Source organism: Ambystoma mexicanum, chromosome 5q (assembly GCF_040938575.1).
Source record: "Ambystoma mexicanum isolate Mex_15411 chromosome 5q, UKY_AmexF1_1, whole genome shotgun sequence".
Lineage (NCBI taxonomy): Eukaryota > Metazoa > Chordata > Amphibia > Caudata > Ambystomatidae > Ambystoma > Ambystoma mexicanum.
The window spans coordinates 544,567,041-544,571,849 of NC_090933.1; positions in this window are offsets into that span (position 1 = coordinate 544,567,041).

Consider the following 4,809-nt stretch of genomic DNA (forward strand, 5'->3'; position numbering starts at 1 on the left):
ACGCAGGGGCAAGCTCCATGAACAACTGTTTGCTGCAACAAGCACCTCCATTGATTGTTGTAGAAGGCGCTGCCCCGTCTGCCACTCTTGGTGTGGTTATCCAAGCAGAAAAAGTCGCAGAGGTACAAGAACAAATAAACTTAACGGAAAAACTTTCCTTTGGGATTTTCAAAACACCAACAGGGCTGGCGAAAGAGAATGAAAAACAACTCCTGCAACAAAAGTCTTGTGGCACAAAAGGTGCTCCAAACCTTGTAACTCGGAAACAAGTTGCCAAACGTGCCCGAACATCTTGTAAGAAAAATATCATTAGAAACGTATCAACTCCGCCGTCCATTGCTCCATTCAAGCGGCCGGAGAAAGAATTGGACGGACAATCAAAATCAAAATTGGCTCTGGTGAAAAAGTTACCATCCCAGCCAAATGCCAAAAGAGCTGGAAAAGCTTCTAGCAGTGACAATGATTCAAGTTCTGATGTACCATTGAAGTTATGTGAGTATTCAACATACTCTATAGACGACGATTACATCGAAGACAGTGTTGGCACTGTAGCAGCACCAAAGTCTATCACCGAAAGACCTGGCAAAGAACCCATGAAGGGGCCGACTGAGTCAAACACGAATTCGACCAGCCCTGGCGTGCAAGTAATCACGAAAGTCACAAAGGCTCCTTCCACATTGATTACCACCAAAGAGAGTTTAGGGGCAAATGTGACTAGAAGAAGGGCAGAAGCTCTCCCATTTCCCCAGTGGAGCAAATTAAATCCGAAACTAACAAGTGCACAAATTGAAAAACTCGACAACAAAGAAAACATGTCCAGTAAACATCGACCTGAAAATACACGTAAAGGCATATGGAAAATCCAAATAAAAAATGCCTTGCCAGAACAGAAAGAGGTAAATTTAAATCGAAAGAACATTCTGAAACTGTTACAGTGCATTGCAACGCTGCGTGCAATAAAATCGGAAGATATAGCAGTTGTTGAATACATGTCTGAGGATTTTTCGGACTGGGTAAATTTACAACTACACTCTCGTGCTCTCAAGACGGCCATATTAGATGCAGCGGATGATCTCTTGTTCTTCGGCTTCGAAGTAATAAGTGCTGATGCTAGTGATGAGGTTAGTCCACACTTATCACCAGTGGAACAAACCGAACAAGAAAAAAGAAGGAAAGTTCTGTGGGACCATATGAGCATCAAATACACACCTTGCACAAAAACAGCAAAACAACAGGACTATTAGCAAAGAGCGGACAGCAGAGAAGAAAATAACCAGCTTCTATCCTGGAACTCTCGTGGCTTTAAACACTTGTTTGATGGAAAGTGGCAATTCCCGTTGGACTTCTCAATTATATGTTTACAGGAAACATGGCTGCGTGAGTGTCCTGGTTGTGATGGGTACACAGTCCTTCTGAATCCTGCTGGAAAAAACCTATTTGGTCGTCCCTTCGCTGGCCTGGTTACAATGATCAAGAATAATAACGATTGGACGATCATATCCTCTGTAAATCTGAACATGTTTGTACAAGTAACAAAGATTCAGATAAAATGTTTTGCTTCACTCAGGAATCAAGTATTATTGATTGTTAACATTTACTGGAATACTGCAATGACCTCACAATCAAAATTCATTGGAGCCGTACTGTCGGAGGTTGATAAGTGTCTCCTAGCAGAAGAGGATCCGGAAATTATAATATGTGGTGATTTCAACTATGCCCGGTTAAACATGCCAACATCTAAATGTGATGAAATGGTATAATGATTAACGGTAAACTGCAGGATCGAGGTATCAGATGGTTAAAAGAAATGGCATTAAGAGAGTGCTCAATGCTGAACGGAGCAACCCGTGGTGATATTCCTCCAGGCTTTACTTGGAAACGAGGCGTGAGTAAAAAGACCCTTGATTACATTTGGGTGTCCAAAAAATTACTAGCAAAAGTCTTTTCTTTTGAAATAAAACAGACTGACAAGAGCGACCATGATGCAATGTTGTTAAGCTGGAAAAAAGCAACAAAATCAGCCTCATTTAAGTATCTTGAGAGCGTCACAATAAACAACGGAACAAACAGATTGCGCATGAGTGCACCTCAGTTGATAATGCTGACAAACAACATTGAGAAAGCACCCTCAATAATGTCAAGGATCAATTATCCCTTGCTATTACACTACTTTAAAGGGAGGAACACAATCCACAAAGGGTTTGCACTTGAAGTAAAACATCATTTCAATACAACCATAAATCAGGAAAAGAAAAAGCTACGAGATGATATAAGGCTCCTGAAAAAAGTCGATCCTGGAAGTGCTCCCGCCAAAATAAAATCAAGACGCCAGAAATATCGTAACTGGATTAAATCCTTTAATTTCTTGCGAAGGCAGTCTCAAGCTGAACAGATGTTAAAATTGATTATTTTGAAGGACAGCAGACACATTTGGGAGATAATCAACACTGGTAGCTTGAATCACACCTATTCAATGGCGAATGGTGTGAATGGGGCCAGCTGGGTCGCTTACTTTTCCGCTGTCTTTGATGACGTAAATTGCACTGTGGTACCCTTGACATTAACAGCCACTGCAAGATGGAATGTAGAAGATTCTGCAGAAGACATCGAATTGGCAATTACGAAGTTAAAGGCTTCTAGGGCTGCAGGCCCTGATGGTATCTCAAATGTGATGCTAAAATCCCAAAAGTCTCTATGGGCCAACCTGATGAGATCCTTGTTTGAACGAATTTCACGTGAAAAAATCCTGCCGGCGTCATGGTTAAGGGCAGTAGTGGTTCCAATATTTAAAAGGGGCAATCGAGATGATCCTAACAACTATCGTCCGATTGCCCTTTTGGACACAATCGGCAAGGTCTTTGGAGCTTTTCTGCAAAAGCGGCTGTCAAATTGGGCAACTGAGATTGCCGTGAGCGACCCCAGGCAAACAGGATTTACCAAAGGGGTTGGAGTTGAATTAAATCTGGTCCTCCTAAACTGTTTAAAACTCGATGAAGAGAAAGAAAACGCTGTACCTTGCATTCATAGATCTGAGCCAGGCATTTGACAGCATAAATCGGAATCTCCTATGGAAAAAACTAAATGACTGGAATTGCCCAAATGACTTGCTGGAGCCCTTGATTGCCCTCCACTCCAATACGTCCTTTAGAGTAAGGTTAAATCAGCAAGGTGATTTGTCAGATGAAATAGTCACAAGAAGGGGAGTGAAGCAAGGTTGCCCGCTTGCTGCCCTACTTTTCAAACTTTTCATTTCAGACTTATCTCTGGCATTTAAAGACCAAAGGATTTTTCCGCCGTTAGTAAATGGGCAACAAATAAATTGGGTCATCTATGCTGACGACATCGTTCTCATAGACACCACTCCAGTTGGGCTTCAGAGACTGCTGAATGCGTTTCAAAACTATTGCCTGCAAAACGACTTACAAATGAACTCCAAAAAGTCGAAGATAATAGTGATTGGATGTGGATCCCAAGCACGTTCTTGTAAATTTTGCTGGCAAATAATGGACAAACGACTAGAAAAATCGAATAGCATCAGATATCTAGGAGTGCAATTTAATAATTCTATTCGTGAGTGGGACTGGACACAAGACCTGGTGGCCCGTATGCAAATGTTTGCATTGCAAGGTGCCAAACTGCATGCAGCATATGGCAAATTCTCCTTTAAGCCAATCCTAACATTCTACCTGCAAAAGGTGACGCCGGCTATAACATTTGGGAGTGAATCTGGCTGGAACATCCCTCAGGTTTTGTGGAATAAACTAGAGGGAAACTTCTGGCGAAAAGTTCTAAGGCTGCCAAAAAATTCTGCATTGACGGCGATACGTTACGAGTTATGCATTGATTCACTCTACGGTACTGTGCTGTGGAAATCCATCTCCACTCTGAGAAAAATGATGCTGGAACAAAATTCAACACCATATGAAATTTTGCATACAGTTTCAGAGCATCCGTCTGCTGGTTTAATAAACAAGTAGAAAGCCAAGTTGGTTTGCATATTACATAATGCCGATGTTTCTCTCGAGACCGTAATCCTGCGACCGCAAGTGGCAAAAAAGAAATTGCGCCAACAAAATTGGATATCAAATGAGGTGGCGCAAAACAAATTGGCATCTTCCTTAGACCTCGGAAGCACCCTGAATAGACTGGACATTTTGCCAAAGTACCTAGATAGATTTCCATCAAGCTATCACAGGAACATTTTCCTACAATTACGCCTTAATCTCTATAAATCTAAGGAGATCCTTGTACTGAGGCATGAGATATCTGAACAGGACGCTCAATGTCGGTTCTGTAACCAAGCGACAGAATCATTACGCCACTTAATCACTGTATGTGAGGCGATTGCTGCTCAGCGCAACCAGCATTTAGCCCACTTTGCCCCCTTATCTGGAAATATGGATGCTTGGTGGTGTTATTTGATTGGTGGCATCAACACTCAGCTAATTTGCGCAACCATACATTTTTTGGATGCTTTGGACTTATCCAATTTGGAGGGCCTGGTCTGAGAGACGAGGACCCTTTTAGAATCCTGTGAATTAGGTTGTTTTAGATCCGAGATACTAGGAGATTTGTAACCTGTAACTTAAAGTTGTCTTTCTTTTGTACAAACTAATGTTACATATAAAAAAAATAAAAAAAAATTAAAAAATAAATTCCAGAATCCATAAACGAGTTCATGCGTAGCTGGCATCCATTGTGAACCCTGCCAAGAATCACGACAAGGAGGAATGAGTGGCAGCTACAGAAACAGGGCGATCGACTGCTGCTCGTTAACAGAACTCCCCCTCAGACAACCCAACAGATCAC